Genomic DNA, 18,567 nt, shown 5'->3' with positions numbered 1-18,567 from the left:
CAAAGGCATATTGTAATCGTTTTATCACTGATAGGGTTATAGGCAGACACACACTTTGACATTCCCCTTAGATATGATAAATGCAATCCTCATTTTCTCAGATCTTGTGCAATTCACCACATATCCATCTATCACCATAGAATGACCCTTTCTATTCCTCCGAAGTTATAAAGCCCAGATATTTATATCTTGCTAATTCATACATATGCCATACATTCCATAGTCCTATTTTTTTATTTGTTTGTGATGCTTCAGCTCATTATTTCCTCAAAAAGATACCAGCTGATGTATTCCTTTTGAATGATTTTGTACAGCATCACTCTGAATAAAGCTCAATAGTAAAAACAGGCTTCTTCCCCCAGTGTAATCTATCACATTCTTAAATAGCAGAGGGTATTTCTGACATGTGCCACATACAGATTATTTAGGTTGCGGCCTGCCACAATCATTCCTATTACGGGAAGGAAAAAAAAAAAAAAAGTTTGTGCTTGCTCCTAGCTAAAGTCAGAATTCGATCAGTCTGCATCCACCACCAATGAAGCTTGTAACTGCTGTGACAGAGGAAGCTTGTTTCTTCCCACTTAGGGACGTTTTAAGACGTGCACAATGTCTTACGTTGCTAAGGTACTACGTTAACAGCAGCAATAGATAAGCATGTAATCAGCATAATCTTTAAATAGTGTTCATAAAACAATTCCAATAGTTCTTTGACTAAATACATGTTGTGCATCTGTAAATATTACATCCAGTAACAGCACGTCATATAGCTAGTTTTGTGAGAAAACTGACCCAAAGAAACTTAACTCTCTTTAAGAGGAAAAAAAATAATCTGTGCCAGTATAGAAAGATTACTTTTCCGTATTAAAATTGCAGTCAGGTTTGCAGTTAAACTAATATAAATTATTTTTAAATACCAGGCAAGTGCACATGCAATTAGATGCAAGTTTATATAAATTTGAATGGGTAATTCAGTGGTATTAAAAAAAGAAATGTAAAATAACCTAAGGACGCATTTCTCTTTAAGAATTCACAATCTTGCAAGCCTACTGTCAAATGTGCGCATTCTTGTTGCAATTACCAATATTAGCAGTACTGAGGAGCTACATATTTTTGTATGCATTAGCAGGAATGATGCCTTAATACAGGAGAAAACTAGGCCAAACCAGAAAGTTTTATTATTAAAAAGAAAAAAAAAAAAGTGACTGTGAATCATCTCATTATTGAAAGATCTGTAATGATTAAAAAAAAAAAAAGTTAAGTATTACAATATTTGTAAGTATTGCAACTCTATTACACCTTGGATCAATGTATTTTAAAATTTGACCCATAATAATTATCCACAAAGACTTAAACTTCATCAATTAACTTAATCAATTACTACTACTTTTTATATATATTTGAGAGCTATAAAATAGTTCATAAAGATATAAATATTTATATATTTAAAGTAATTTATAGTTTACCCTCAGTGTTCTTATAGGAAAAAGTACTGTCAAAACAGCAGACAGTACTTTAAATATTTAAAAAAAAAAATCTGTCAAGTCAGGACCAAAAAACATGTTTAGATAAATATTAAGTGGTCACTGCAGATAAAATCAAGGATGAATGAAACACTCACTTTTCAGATTTTACACACATAAGAGTTAAATGGTGTGGTATTGTAAAAAGAAATATTTGGGCAAATGGAATTTCCATCAAAGCTTAATAACCAAATTCAAGTGAACACAAATTGAAGTGTTCTGTACTTTCTGTGGACCTTATAATGTTTAATTCAATTACCCTAAATGGAGCGTTACTGCTGATTACTGTCTCTCAGGCTGGATAAGACAATTTGACAGTTACTATACTTTGAAATTTTACTCTACTAAAAGCATTTAAAAGACTAGATGTATCATAACTTAAAGGGCTACAAAAACTTTTTCCTTTGTTTGATGTTGGGAAAAACTCTCATCAACATTTACTAAGCACTATGCTTAGTGTTTCTTTTGGTAATAATACCCTTAAAATGAAGAAATACTAATCAGTCGCTACAAGAGTACAGCAGTCAGGCTGTAAAAAGCCTCAGCATATAAACTTCAAAGAGCAGCCTGCACAAATTCAGTGCCATAATATTGCTCTCATATGAGAACTTCAAAGAGGTTTGTGTTGAGATTATGGCAAGATTTTTTGGCCTACAGTGTACAAAACTCCCAGCTGCACTATTCTGGAAAAATATAATAAAATCACCACAGAAGTTCACACATTTCAAACGCTAAGAAAGTGCTCAACATGAAGATTTTAAAGATACAACTCAAAGCATTTCAGTTTTGTTTTCAGATAAGGTAACCACAAGCCTCCTTTGGAAATTAACTTCCCATGTAATCCAAGTTGTTCTGTCTAGTACCGGAGTTTATTTCTGTTTTTTAAATCACAAACCTTTTAATTATTAAATGTAGCTTACATTTGCACCTCTGGAAATAGTTGAACCCCTATTCCTCCAGCATTTTACTTTGCTCTGTTAGTGGGGTGTGAGTGGCTGCCCAGGATGTGGATAAGCGGGGAGTGGGGGGAGAACTCTCTCCACAATTCATTCAGATAATAGAAATCTGCGAGCTGCTCAGTGTGACAGATGAGCTGGGTGAGCTAAAGCAACTTGTTCCGCTTGTCAGCCTCCAAGAGCCTACAGCAGTGAGATACAATTGTGATGACACCACGATCGCAGAACTGGGTCAAACATACGGTCACTTTAAAACAGAATGTCAAACGTTCTTTCTACTTGAGAAATTTGATTCAGTGACACTAAAAGCTGTTAGAAACCATTAGCTTTATATCTAGGTCCAAAATGAAACTGTTACTTTGACAGTATTTGAAGAAGCCTCTTGTGAGCCCTATGTTGCCATTAAAGTTTGTAGGAATCACAAACTGTCAAACAACGTCACTATTGCCCATAGGGACTGCGTACTTTACGGCCTGAACACTTTCCTGTGTTGCATCAGGAGATTTGTGCCTTTGGAGTAATATTTTCATTATGACTTAGTGGATTAAATGGATTAAAATCCTCACTGAATTTTAAAGAAGATTATGCAGAGATATATAAAAAAAAAAAAATCCAGAAGTAAAATATAAAAAGTATCTTAACCCATGCCTAGACCTATTATTTTGTTCAAGTCATCTCACACAGAACAGAATAGATATTTGTTTTGTTTTATTTAGTTCAGTGGAATAGAAGATTATCTAATTAAACAATAGTAGACATTTAAAGAGAACTGTCAAGTAGTACTTAATCTATTAAAATTGCTTCCCTAAATATTTTAACTTAAATTTGCATTATGTTGTGATGATGAAATATTTACTCCATGCAATACTACTAGCATGCACAGTTCCAAATATGGAGATCATGCCACATGGTACACACTTGGAAAAGTAAATGTTAAGATGAAGATAGTTCTGGATATTATCTTCCATGTGATCATCAGAATCTCTAAGAACTCACATACAAACTGTTTTCTTTAACTGAAACACCTACATATTGTGACCTTTGTCCAAAACCACTAAACTGTAGAAGGGAACAGCAGGTGTCTGAGACAACAGAAGTAATTTCCTTCTTGATATTTCACAAATTTGTGTTGGCAGCCTAAGTCAAGCTCAAGTGATGGATTCTGGTCAAGCTCAAATACCCAGCCTAATAAGTCTACAGCTGAATTCATAGTTGTTTAAATATACTATATTCGAAACATATTTATATATATTTTGGATTATGATGTAGATACTTTTGGTTTGTTTATATTACATAATTGCCCTGCAGCATAAAAAATTTTCAGGAAAAATATTTTCAAGAAAAACTTCTCATAAAGCTATTCAGTTAAGATGATTCATATTTCTGTGTAGTTAAAAACTTACATAATTCTTAAAAATAATTGTTGTTTACTTGCTTTGATTTTTAAATATGTCTTTGATCTCGTTCATTAATATTCATTAGTCTTCTGATGTTGGACTAATGAGAATCTTATGCATTTATGAGAAGCTATTTAAACAAAGCTATCAGATAGATTTTCTTCTGATTTACATTTTTCATCAATGCTGACAATACTTAATTCTTTGTATTCTCCAGCCTTTTCTTCAAGCTTCCTGAAATCATGGTCTACATACTTCAAAACAAAGTGGAGCTCAAGAAATGTGTAAGTATTTCAGTCAATTATAAGCATGGAATCCTAAATGGATAACAGCATAAACACATAATACATATGGACAGAATGAATAATGCTCATACTCAGCATCTAATTTACTTCCATGTTTTACATATATTATTTATGTTTATGATAGAACATCTCTGAAGCAAAAAAAAAAAAAAAGAAAAACATTGCCATGACTTTTCAGCTCTAAGAATTTGCATGAAAGTGGGCACAAAACCAGCAGAAAAGTACTGTTGCCAGAACACAATACCAGCCACTGATATTCAGCATCATGGGTGCACACACAATAACATGCACAAACAGTAACTTGTATTCTTTGCAGTAAAAAAAAAAAAAAAAAAAGTGTTTTCCCATTTAGTTTCCCCTGTTAGCACTGCATATCCACCCGAAGTTGCAAGCAGAAGTGCCCCAGCATATGCTGTACAACCGACCTGTAGTATATACATTGCCTGTTAGAAGTACCCAGGGAAACTAATACAAGTTTACAGGCTGCGGCAATCAGTCACAACATGCCAACAAATAGTTCCAGGTTAAACATCCACTGCTCATTAAACGTACTTCTACGTTGTTAGAGTTTTGCCAATTATTTCCCAATCAAATGCTGATTTACACTAGAAGTAACTTCAGCAAAGCAGTCCTATCCTACTACATCTAATATGTATGCAAAGATAAATAACATATGCAATAACTTCCAAAGAAATATTACTACTTCAGAAGTAAGCATCTATGAAGTCAGCTCCACTGACTCTTATTTCTCTGAGGAACTGAAAAGCTCTTTTGCTGAAATCTCATTGTGGTTAAAGCATACAAATGACCTGGCATAAACCACAGTGCTAATCAAGCAATGCTACACATTCACATTTGCTTCACTGGCATCTGGATTTATCTTCTAGTAAGACCAGTTGATTACTGTGTCTGTCACTATTCTTACATGCTGGGTTCACTGCTATTTCCAACTTAAATCTTAAAGATCAATTACAACATATCAAACTTTTTTTTTTTTAATTTTTAGATAAAGCAACACCAATTTGAAACCATATACTAGAAATTTTCATATGCAGAGAAAGCAGTTGCTCTAGTGTCAGTATCAAATATCAAAAAAAAAAAAAATCAAAGGTCTAAGTATCCATAATTACAGAACTTCTAGTATGTCTCACAGGATGCTCAGAGCCTGATAGCATTGGAATCTACCACCAAGCCCAAATATTTCAATGGAGTTGTTTTATGTATATCAAAGTTTGAAAATTTTTCACTAATAATGTTTGATTATCTATAAAGCTATAGATGTTAATATGAATTGAGTTCTACATTACAGTAGAACTCTGAAAAAGATAATGAAGTAAGTATTCAATTTCAGAGGCTCTAAGAGTTATTCACGGTATTTCTATAAACAAGATGCTGTGGATTAGCATCCATTTCTAATCCTATGTGCAACATCAGGCCTTATATATCATCCTCATTGAAGGTATTACTAATCTTCTTCCAAAGAAAAATATTTTCTCACTCTACCTTTTCTCAATTTCTGTTCCTTTTCTTTCACTTGAATTAGCACAAGACTCAGTTGAGACTCATACCCAGTCCGTAATTCTGATACTTAAACTTACTGCTCAGAGGTGCACCATTACAGCATGCATCATATAGAGATTTTATCCTAGCTAATCAAGCCTTTAAAAATAAGTCACATATCAGAATTAATGCAACATAAAATGTGCTAATGTCACAATACGAGAACAGAAGTGGTTTTCTGATACCTAGGAGAATGAGTAACAGGACAGAATTTCATTCAGATAGAAGTTGTCCTCAGTAGTCATATATACAAAATAGCTTTTTGTGGTTTATGTGTAAACGTGTATTCTAAGTTGTACTTCACATATCTGAGAAGTTTCCAGGTTGTTTTTGTTTGTTTGATTTATAAGTTTTCTTAAATCACACTGTCAGTTACAGCTTCAGATGCAGCACTGGGAAGGTATAAACATTAGAGCTTTTTAATGGACTAGGATTCAAACAACAAAATCAGGGAAAAGCTGACACAGAAATCTCTCTCACTGAAGACACTTAGGTTAAAAAAAAAAAAAAAAGATAGTGAGACAGTGCCTGCTACTAGCAGTAATGAATCAGTGAGGGAAAGTTTACAGATTAGACTAGTAAAAAGCAGGCAAGAAATTTGAGAACCTCCAAACAGGAGCAGCATCTTGGCAAAGCTCCTACAAGCAAAAGCACTGCCAGGCTAGGCCTCCCCTTCTGTGTCTCTAAAAGCACATGTACGTAGCAGTCTGCCATCTGAAATTAGTCAGCCCGGTACAGAAGCCAAAGCAGCACCTGGCCAATTACCCAAACCACCAAAGCATCTTTATTTATTCATAACTTAAATATATCTATATCTATATATCTGTGCAACAATTAATCTGTTGCTACTAATACCCAAGCTTGGTTACATCCACATGAGCTGTAAGCTGAGCAACTGCAGATTAAACACATGCTGAACTGATCTTTGGGAAGGTAAACTAGCCCTCTACTGTTTACTACTTGAAGACCTGCAACTTCTGAGATGACATTTCTGTTCCTTTACCCATAAAAAGAGACTCAGAACAGTTTTCTAAACATTCATATAATTGGAAAATATGTCCATCCTTACCACAAAATGTGCACAAGAACACAGCATTCGCTTAAGTTTTGCTATTATGTTCATTCTATAAGCAAGTTCTGCCTTATTTTATTTCCCAAAGTCAGAAAAGAAAATGTCAGAATAATGTTCACAGAGAAAATTTTGATTTGGTTAAACAGCTCAAGACTTTCAAAGTGAATGTGAAGTTTGACACAGATGCTCATGTTTGGGTGCAAAATCATTATCACCACTTCATAAAACTTTGTCTTTCTATGAGTTATTGTTAAGAAAGTCACCAAAAATATTTCTACATTCCACATTTCTACCATTCTACAGTCAAAAAAATATTGTAGGAGAATTTACATTACAGAGGACAAAATTTAGACACCTTACAAATACATTTTCTTTCTCCTCTAAATATCATATATATATGATATAAATATATATCATATAAATTGAAATACATATTTAATAGAGGCCCACTTCCTTACTGATTTTTATTGGTTCTGTGTCTGAAAACTGCAATGAGTTATGCATTGCTGACTCATATATGAATCCTTTTGTCATTATATTATTCAACAAGACCGTTAATAAGCAGGACATACAAAGTCTAAGGAACTGCACCATCACCCTGTTTTATTAAACCATTTGTAGCAAGAGACAGTTAAATATTGTATATCCTATAAATATATTAGTCCAGCAAGGAAAATGCTAGTTTGTCACATGAAATAAGCCAAGAAAGCAAAACCAAATAGAAATACAGTTTAATTAATGCAAACAGCATTTAATTTTTAAGTTTAAAATATGATAAAATAAATGCATGACAAATAGTTTTATTTTTAAATGGACCTCACTTACAAGTGAGCTTTGCTGGAGATATAAAACTGACAGAAAAAACGAAACAAAGGAAAACAATTTTCATTAGTTCAAATGAAACTAACAAGGGTTACCAGCATTAAAAAACTTCTTTAAATTCCAAAATGAATCTCTTGTCCTGACCTTTATAGAGCTCAAGATGCATACGTACACAGAATAAACAAAATAATTTGAAAGCAAATTCACTGAGTGCACCTGACCTTTGAAACAGCACAGATAATTTTAGTCCGATTTGCACAATGGTAGTCTGTTTTTATGTAGCAACACAGATATAACAAAACTACTGAAGGAAAAAAGACAACATTTTACCAAAATAAAAATATCTTTCAATATTTTTGGAGATAGACAAAAGTCCTAGGAATCTCAGGTTTAGGAAAGATTCCTCTGCACTTCCCTTAGTGTCCAGCTAAAGACAATTCAGCTCTAGAGAGAAAAGCCCATTCTGTCAGTTATGTTGACAAACTGACAAGTAATTCACATGTAAAAGAAAAAAATTAAGTTATACAATCACATAAAAAATGGTTTTGAAAGGAGTGACCATTAGTTTTCTCCTTGCTCATCTAGTATACAGTGAGCTATTTAAAGCATCTCTGGCTGATTAGCTTCGATTTTCAGAGCTGAGGAGCAAAATGAAGACCCGCAGCATAAATAATCTGGCAAGCAGTGCTGACAAGTAAAAAAAGCTCTGGTTACAAAGACCAGATGTTCTCAAAACTAAGCACAAATTAGCTTTAGCTAGAACTAGTTGACAATACCTTCCTTTTGTGAAGGACAAATGTCACAAGAGTTAAAATGACTAACTTAGCATCACTTGGGAAAAAAAAAAAAAAAAAAAAAAAAAGCACTACAATTTATTTAAACCCCAAACCAGTTTAAACCCCAAACCAGTTTACTGCAAGTTAGTTGTATTACTTCTGCCTGATGAAATCCAAATTATCATGGAGGGCTTAATAGCTCTCCTTAGATTCAGAATGTCGCTAGCTCCATCAGCTTCATTATTCCACACTGATGGTGACAACGGGGTTCTGCCTCCGCTGGAAAACAGTTTTGTTTGTTTTTTTTACAATACCTATGGGAAAACTGACTGAAGAAATCCCAGCCTTGATCTGATTAGTGTTATAGTAGTTAAAATTCTTCCCTCCACCCTCCAATTACAGCTTTCAAGACTTTTCCTAACATACTTAAAAATAAATATGGACAATCACATATATGTCATTGTTTTCAATAGGAAGCAACATTGACAGTAATATCTGTTAAGCTATAACACCTGTCTTAAGGAAGAAAAAAAAAGATAGGCATATAGGGAAAAATAATTCAGAAAGTATATCCAAGAAAAACTGTTGATTCACTAACAGTTTAGGCCATGGATCTCTCCATGTTCTATTTAACTAGTTAAGTTCACAATGCAAAAATTGTAAGGCATATTGGTAATAAACATTAATAAAATATTTTTATTCTGAACTTCAATATTTGCAAATATCAGTGCTTAGTCATTCTTATAGCAAGCATAAAGCAGCAACAACCTTAGTTGTTGGCTAGTGCATAACCACTGTGAGTAGATTGCTTTTTCAGGTCAATATGCACTCTTCTAGTACATGGACAAACAACTGAAGGCTGAGATCTTACCACACCACAAATTTTCTGGTAAACACTTTTACCAAACAAATAGGAATGTTGATGGTGCCTTTTCTCCTCCATTTTAAAGATGTGTTATTCTGAACCTTTCAGGATTGAAAACATTGATGGGATCAGAACTGCAAAGGGCAGGGAAGTGTCACACTGTCCCATATCAGCGGGAAGTGTAAGCCAATGCATAGTAAAGCAAGATAACTGTTAATCCTTTACAACATGACCAGATCTTAGTTTGATGCTAGTATTGAATAAATCCAGTTTTGATGCAGTACCCATATGGTGGTAAGTCTCTACAAGTATCTACAAAGAAATCACAGCATTTCAGCTTATCTCCAAAATGGACTGCAAGCATTGTATCTGTCATTAAGAGGTAAGAAGCTGCCACCTCTCAACAAAGCAGACCATTATTAGATTGAATTAGTATCTAGTCCACTTTGAATCACAGTTATTATATGAACCTGCTGAACTTACGGATATGTACAGATATGGTTAGAGCTAAAAGGCTGTTTAGAAGTTGTTCCTTACCACCTCTGCTGGAACAATGCCTGAGCAAAGCAGAACTTTGTACTACTGCAGTGGAAATCTGATTCAGAGGTTAAGAAGCGCTCATGGTTATCTCATGTTTCCAAGAACAATTTTCTGAGTTGCAAGGCTATCAATTCTTCCACCTAGAGCAAATCCCACTTCTCTCTCCAGTTCTTGTAAAAGCTCATGTGAGCAACTGTCTATAGGCTGTACAATAAATTCAAACAATGAACTTTTCAGGATTATCAAGGATGAAAACAACCCTTTTCTGTATAGTCAACTTGCTCAGGTGACTCTACTGCTGTGATTCACATAATCCCAGAAAAAGCTGTAACAGGATAACACATCGGAAAGGGAACCAGCAGCTGAAATGGAGTTACTTGATCTGGAATTCCCTGAGATGGTTATCCTATTAAAAAAAAAAAAAAAGAGGAATGAAACTTATATTATTAATTCCTAATATTTGTAGTGGCTGAATCATATCAGATAGGCACTGTCCTAAAAACAAACAAATAACAACAAAAGAAAAACAGTGCTTAAACTGTCAGTTAGTAGGCAGTTCAGACACTGGCTTTTTATTCACTTCTCAATTAAATGATTACAAGTATCTCTAGATCCTTGTATCCAGACTCAAAACACTAGCTCAGTATTTCTGTGGCTACGTACTAAGAAATCAACCTTACGAATACAGATGTAGTTCACTCCCACTATCAAGCTATTTTTCTCACCCTTGACTTCAAACATTTCCACAGTGGTTTCTGCATGGACTCAACCCACAGCTTTGAAACCACCAGTCACTTCAGTTGCCTGCATGGCTCTTCCCTTCCAGATGTTATTAAAATAACTGCAACACATTTGGTCTGGCAATTGTTAAGCATGCATGTGTTTTTGACCTCTGCTGTTTACAGGAAAAGGAGACAATGTCATCTGGTCACCATTAGAACCAAAGTATCCAAGTTTCCATCATATGCTTTAAAACAGTATAGTACAAAAATATTTCTGAATTACAAGCTCTCCAATACATGTTCTCTTAAAACATTGGAAAATTATTGGCAGTTGCATCATACAGTCTCAATATACACAACTGAAAACTAGTTAAAATATGGGTCTCATAATAAACAGAAAACATTCAAGGATTAATACAGGGTGCTTTTATCTTTTCTAATGCTGTCTTCACATTCATATTTTCAATGTACTGACAAAGAATGCCTACATACATGCTAAGTGCATCTCAAAAAGAAACATTACACTAGAAAAATACAGGAAAAAGCTGCCAAATTCACAGAATAAAACCTCTTTCTACTTTAATATTTTATTTTCCAATTTTAAAACACCTGTCTATATCTTTCGGCATACAAGTACTTTAAAAATATTTGTTTTCCTAAGAAAGCTCTTTCCCTTTATTTGACTACTCACATAAAAATACCTATACTAAAATGCACTACTTAGTCTAATGTTAGAGTACAGTGACTTCTATCTTGACTTCGGAAGAGAAAACACAGGAAGATTATTTGCACTGTGCTGCATGAACATTCAAACACAGTTAAATGTTTCCTGTTTTAAATCCAGCATCTGGTATCCTCTTACGTAACAACTGAAAAGACTAATCTTGACTTTTGTTACATAGGTACAAACCAGTAACTACTTCCCATCACACAACTAACAATTTAATTGCAACAATCCAATTGCCAAAAAACCTCCTCCTTTCCAAAATCAGTACTTAGCAGGACAACTTACAACACATTTATATTTGTTATATAAATACTAGTTAATATTTAATATATAATACAGTTAATATTTATTATAATACTTGATAGGCTTGTTATATTTATTAGTTTTATTATAAATATAGTTTTTAATAACCAAATGGCTACTCTTACACAAATCTTTAATGATAACTGAACCAAAAATATTAGTCAATGATCAGCATGCAACAACACTCAAAAAAAAAGCAATTAGTTCACAAAATAACATCGCTGTAGTTTCAGGATAAATTAAGTAGCTCTTCTATGAAAGCTCGCATAGCAACAGAGGCTGAAGTCCAGGGTCATAACATTTTCTAGTGAAATAATGTGTAGGCTATTAGCTCTTCATTGATTTGAGATGTGCTCATCTGTATTTTGATTTCTCCATAAACACATGCACCTAATCACGTTTCAAACGCGTACACATTTTCCTCAGCAAAGCACCTGCCTAAACAAAAATGATGGAAAAGATTTATAAACCTTACATATAGGCAAGCTCCCTTCTGTCCTCTCCCCCTCCCCCCATTTCCTTCCAAAATTGAATGTTGTAAAGTCAAACTTGACCTGAAAACTTCTCTGTAATGAATAAAATTCTGCTATTCTGAAACAGTACTCATCAGAACCATATAATTCTTAAATATTTAATAACAAAACATACACTAAAAAGATACTGAAAGCCTGAAATCATTAGGAGATGTCCTAGTACAAGAAATAAAAAGGAGACATACATTTCTCTGCAAGTGTAATTTCAAAGTCCTTTCACATCGGGATCTAAAGACTGTCAGCTTGGTTGCTCTGCTACTGTATCTTAAATAAGCATGTAATGAAGCTACTGGTTTTGATTCATTGAGATGCCAAAGATCATGGGTAAAGTATATAAAATTAATGAATGTTTTTGAAAGTGGAATATCAAGAAGGTGGTAAGAATCAGGTACGGCATCAAAAAGAACAAAATACTGACAGAAAGAAACCACAGAAAATCCAGCACCACGTCATTTTAGTGACCATTCAGAACACTAATAAAGCATGAATGCCATTTCAAACTCATTTGCACATCCAAACAGACTATGCAACATTTTACATACCATCAGTTCAGGGAATCACTATACTGTTATTAACAGAACACTGATTTCCAGTCTTAATACAACCTGAATGCAAATTTGAGTCTTGTATATCACCTACTGCTTTCTAACATGCCTTCATTATCTCTTAGTTTTCAGCTAAGACTTGCACACAAATCCACCAGAACAGTTTAGAAGGTGCTTAATTTTCAGTATTTGCATAATTCCACTGAAGTGAACAGGACAAATAATATGCATACTTAGTGGCAAATGTCAGCACTATGCCAACTTTAAGCCTTACTCTTCAACATTTCAGAAACAATTTTGAAAACTAATTAAATGACATATGTAAACTATTCTAACAAGTCAGTGTGCAATGACTGCCTAACAACAGGATACATTCCGAGGCTAATATCTATCAGATTTTTAGAAACTTAAAACCTTGCCAAATTTGAGCAAATGCTAATGCTAAAAAAAAAAATATTTATCTTCAGAAGAATTCATTTAAATGCTTTTGACTATTGACGCATTAAGCCACAGTATTATTTTGATGAAGTAACAGCATTAGAGTGCCAATACAGAAAATCTGTACTTTGGTGCATCTATAAACAAGAAGCTCATAAATATAGTTCCTGAGTTAGCTGCATTAAACTGCAAGTCTGATGAGCTATACTGGGAATATTAGGTAGTGTTCTGAAAATTGATGGGAGAGAAACGCATGTTCTGATTAAAATCGAAAGGTTTATTTATACCTTGCAATTAGAACATTTTCTTTAATTTTGCCCACAAGGTTATAAACAGCTCTTTCACCTAATTGTTGGTTGGGGTTCTTTTAATAACTTTTCAAGCTTACTACTTGAATAACCATACCACTTCTAAAAAACAGAACACCTTTAAAAGCATTACACCATTTTGAAATTTTCTATGATGCTTTTGCAAGTTTGAGAATGAAGGTTCATTTTTGAAGGTGCTGGAATGAAACATGAAATCACCCAAACCTCTCTACCATCCAAGGATACTCTTGTTTCTCACCAGCATAAAGGAATAACACTGATCATCTAATAAGAAATACAATATACAGCATACCTATTTTTTAACATAGGAAAACCAGATAGTAGTTGTAAGATCTGGGAAGAAGTAGGATAGGAAAGGTCCAGTATCAACAGCTGACTTTATGAAGGTGTTAACTGTTTTGTCTGTTCATCATGAAAGCTTGCTTTTTTGAACTCTATTTGGTCATGACACCACTCTGTACATAAGAAAGAAGATAGGAAGGAAAAAAAAATTTACTGCAGTAAATAAGAGTCTGGTTAACAAAGCATTTCTTTAGAAATGTCAGTAGCATCCTGCCCATCATTATAAAAATGTGATTATCACAAGATGAGCCTCTAGAATGGCAGTTTTCCTGTATTTGAATAATTCCTATGCTGATCAAGCTCCTCTTCAGCACCACCTCAAGTTCATCTTTAACTACACTAAGAATCAAGAATTACTCCTTAACGTTTCATTTGCCGATCAAAGCAAATTCTCTGAGTATAGATAAATGTGTTAAAAAGTAACTAACAATTAAATTAGTGTCCCACTCCTCGAAATGCAGCACACATCTCCACTTTTGGTGGAGTAGTATAATAGTAATAAACAATCAGTGTAGGTAAAATTGAATGCCTGTTTTACCAGAACCATCTGCAGGAACCTACCTATACACCACGTTCTTTCTGAAGGTAACCTCAGCCCTCCTGGTTTGATACACCTCCCTGAAGGTTTACATTTTACTGAGCATGGATTTGGGGTCCTTTTATAACATTGGATTAATTTTCATAATTCAAGCACTTGTAGAAGAGCCCTCTTTTTAGCAGAAACTCTCCAAACTGTTCTTTGTAGGCGTACAGTCAACATCATCTGTTGTCAAGAAATTTAAGACGAATGCACCCCACCCCACCCCCCTCAATTAATGATTTCTGCAAAAACTCTTTCAGCAGCTGAGTCATTAATTTATTGGCTTCTGAGACAGCAAGCAAACTGCTATTACTCACCAGTAGGACCACACCTGGAAAGTCATACACAGGACTAGATCCAACTTACAGAGACAACCAGTCAAAAGCACGGGAATCAAGTTCAACTAATGCAACTTTCATTTTTACTACTAAAACTTCTAAATGTTGAACGTTATGAAGCTGCTTCTTAAATATCCCAATTTTATCTTTATTTTGTGTGTTCTACTCTGTAAAGAGGTAACTGCCTCACTGTAGAAAATTACGAACATTCAGAATTGAAAGACATTAAATTCTGATAATAAGTATTTATGAAGGATGTTCGGAATTACGCTGGAGTTTTAGAGACAAGCATATTTCCCTCATGTAACCTGTACCACCCAAAGAAACTCAGTAAGCTTTTTAACACCAAATAAATCAAACCCAGATTTGGTTGGGCCCTTTGGTGGGTTGTGGTTTTGTTGTTGTTGTTTTTTTAAGAAATCTCATTAAATATTAATTTTAATGTTGCACTCAGAAAAAAACAGGCATTATAAAATACAAGGATGCACAAACAACACATTGCACCAAACAAATTTAACACTTATTTGATAGACTAGTGATGTAATGGAAAAAGACAAGAATGAACATAATTTGTTAAGACTTTCTTTAAAGCATCCATCTTCTTCTAGAGCTTATGGAAATAACAAAACAACAAAAATATTCAGCCCTGTAAGAATAATTGAAACATAAGTGCAGAGAATCCATAGTAAGGCAAACAAGACATTTAAGCTACTATTAAAAAAAGAGAGAAAATATGGATAATACAGGGCAATGCAAGTTCCACACAATAGTAACTAATCATAATGCATAAAATAAAAATATTGCTTAAATAGCACCAAATTCTTTGCGAATAATAAGCTTGCATTTCAGAATAATTGTAATACTAGAGTTTGAGCGGTAGAAGTCAACAACAGTTTTGTTTCAGACTTAAGAGATCAATATCTGGGCCAGTGAATAGTAAACATTACTGATTTGTTTAAAGCTGTTTATATACACCCATTCTATACACAAATCAGATGACAAAGTTGAAGAGTGGCATTATTTTTTACTTTATAAGAAAGTCAAAATTACAAACATGTAGAATTATATGAATAAATGTAATTAACATAAATGAAGCTGCAGTCACACCAGAGAAGAATGACATTTGTAAAATTAAATAATTCTATTTACTGCACATTCACAAAAGGATTCGCGTGACAGATGACAAAATGAATATGAGAGGATTATACATTGTAACTATGAAATTGCAAATCCTATAAAGTATGTACACAGTTGTAATATGCAAGACAAGAGGATAATCTTAGTCTCACCCTGAAGTTACAAGAGTTGACCCAAACCATTGTTTCCTATATCACTCCTACATCCTCCAGTCTTCCCCAAACATAAAAATATTAACTTGGTCACTAATAGTCACATGAAACTGCAAGCATACAATTCAAAGGCTATCAAACTAAAAATATTTGACTATCATTACGGCCTTAGTTTTACACACTCTTCTCACATATTTCTCAATACTATAATACCAGTTAAAATAGCATTGTTACAAACAGCATGTTTTGAAGAGATTTAATTAGAACTTGCATCAGAAGTGCTATACTTGGAAACACAACAGCTCGCATTAAATGAAACTAAAAGTATTTTTGCCCAATTGTTACTAAGTGATCTTACAAAGCAGGGTGGGGGGGGAGGGGGATGGAATACGTAAACTGAAAGAAACGCAACTGAAGGTTTCATAGTAACTAGCAGAACTGACTAAACTCAGCTTTTAGGAGTACTCGACACCTAGCACTCAAAGGGAAAAAGCAATGCGTGTGCAGAATTTCTTTTCAGCACATAGAATGTAACTTTTAAAGACAGGAATGGTTCTCTGCTGTCTGTCATTCAAAGATTTAAGACTACTCAGAATATCTAAAAATGCATTTGAGGGGAAATATGAAAGCAGGTTATGAAATCTAAGCACCTACTATTTTTTGGAGATAACAGACATCCTGCCCTGAGGAAAAAGGTTAAGTATTTCATGCACTTTTTCCATTAGACATTTCTATGACTCAATTTAAAATTAAGTAGCCAAGATCTTAGCACATATTCTGGAATGTCTTATTTGAATCACCAACATCCAGTATTTGAAAATAAATTATTCTGAAACCTGCCTACAGATGACATATTGTGTGCAATTATTCTTTGAATTCAATTTTGTATTCTCCTCTTGTTAAGAATGTTATCGTTTAAGATTTTTAATACATTAAGCCCCAGAAAAATAATTTAAACCGTTTTTTAAAAGCAACTGCAAATTTCGCCTGAACGTCTCGGAGCTAACACAACAGTGCTTTTTCCTTCCTTTCTCCACCTTGATTTTACTCGTTTCTTAAGTGATTTATTAAGAACTTGCAAAATGAATCTGCACCTCCGACACGTGTCTTCCTTACCAGAACCCAACTGCCTTTGCTTTAGCCAATTTATTGTCATTTAGGCTACCCGGGTTCAGCTACAGTTCTTTATTAACTGATGTAAAAGGAGCAGACTGATCACTTGGACAAAGTGTAGGAAGCACCTAAAATTATTTGAAGCGTTATCACCCCAAACACAAAGTTAAATTCAAGGGGCTGGCCAGACTCTGTGATTCTAACATAACCAAGCTGCTGCAGTGACGGGTTTTGTTTTGCTGGGGAGCGAAGACGCATTAGATCTGCTTCAGCCCACTGAACTTCTGTCAGAAAACAGACTTCCTCTCGCGGCGGTCAAAAGCAAGCAGGGGAGGAGAGGAGAGGACGCGAGCTGCCACTGCCGGCACCCAGTGCGCGGCTCTCCCCACAGACAGTGAGGGGTGATACCCAGGCTGTGTCCAGCACGTAGAAGCCGTGCCAAGAGCTTCCGAAGGGGCTCCCTGAGCATCCCGCCTGAGGGAAGAGGGAGGGGGTCGGGCAGCGAGGCAGCCGAGCGCTGAGGGGATGGGGACAGGAATAGGGGAGGGCGGCAGCAGCCACCTCAGGGAGCACGAGGCCGAAGGAAAGGCTCTGCCCGCTCCACCAGCAGCAGCAGCAGCAGCCGCCCCCTCCTCCCCGCTGGAAGCAGCACAAGGACGGTGAGGGAAGGAAATCGACACAAAATGGAGACTTACGCTCCCCCTCCTACAACACATGCGCAGGACCGGCAGTGAGAGAGGGAGGCGGGCTGGGCGCTCAGCGAATGGCGGCCCGCAGGCGTAAAGGGAGGGGGGGAGCAGTGTGCATGCGTGCTCGGTGCGCGCCGGGCTGTAACGGCCGCTGCCTGAGGAGCCCGCGGGCGCAGCAGACTTTCCCTCACCTGAGGAGAAGGGCGGTGGCCGCCACCCTCAGCCTGCCCCGGGGGCAGCCTCTAGCTGAGGAGGGGACTGGAAAAGCTGTGCCCGAAGCAGCTGGTGTAGAGAAGTCTTAAAAAGTCTTAAAAAGTCTTAAAAATTGAGTGGACACAGCTCTGAGCGCTCACGTTGCAAGCAGGGAAAAGTAGTGTCATGGTGCGTGTCTTGTGTTTGTAAGGCACCTGCTTTTGGCCCACACTGGAGACAGATTATATCACATCGAAACGCTGTCATCAACTTTCCTCTCACAGCTTCAATTACTAGTTTCTCAATAGTGAGGCAGTGGTGGCCTATTGAATTCTGTTGGTACAGTTGTGGCTGCCATTGCTCCTGGGCTGTGTATCAGAGCTACAAAAGGCACTCTGCACCAAGAGGCACCCTCCAGAGCGGACCGTACGGCGCCGCAGTTGGCTTCTGTCATGAAGGAGTTCTCCCTCCACCTTTTTCCTAAAGGGAAAAAGCCTGCTTAGTAGCTTGCTTCAGTTCACTTGGATGTCTTTTTTTAGTGAAGACAAGGCCTTATAACATAAAGGAAGGTTTGCAGTGACCTTTGGTTTGTAGGAAAATTTGTTTTCAGCCTA

The 18,567-nt window shown here is 35.6% G+C and overlaps 1 protein-coding gene across 5 annotated transcripts in view; it reads right to left on the bottom strand.

The window, feature by feature from the left end:
- Nucleotides 1–17,836, bottom strand: part of FHIT (fragile histidine triad diadenosine triphosphatase) — a 562,355-nt gene extending 544,519 nt beyond the window's left edge. The window contains exon 1 of one of the 5 annotated variants that reach the window (XM_035546804.2): nucleotides 17,768–17,836. The gene's annotated coding sequence lies outside the window, so the exon portion shown is untranslated. The remainder of the gene's footprint in view (nucleotides 1–17,767) is intronic. The other 4 variants (XM_050712768.1, XM_050712766.1, XM_050712767.1 and 1 more) reach the window with 4 other exon arrangements.
- Between the last annotated feature and the right edge of the window lie 731 nt (nucleotides 17,837–18,567).

Source organism: Cygnus atratus, chromosome 10 (genome assembly GCF_013377495.2).
Source record: "Cygnus atratus isolate AKBS03 ecotype Queensland, Australia chromosome 10, CAtr_DNAZoo_HiC_assembly, whole genome shotgun sequence".
Lineage (NCBI taxonomy): Eukaryota > Metazoa > Chordata > Aves > Anseriformes > Anatidae > Cygnus > Cygnus atratus.
Note: the sequence above shows the minus strand (reverse complement) of the source record. Positions and strands in the feature narration are given on the sequence as shown.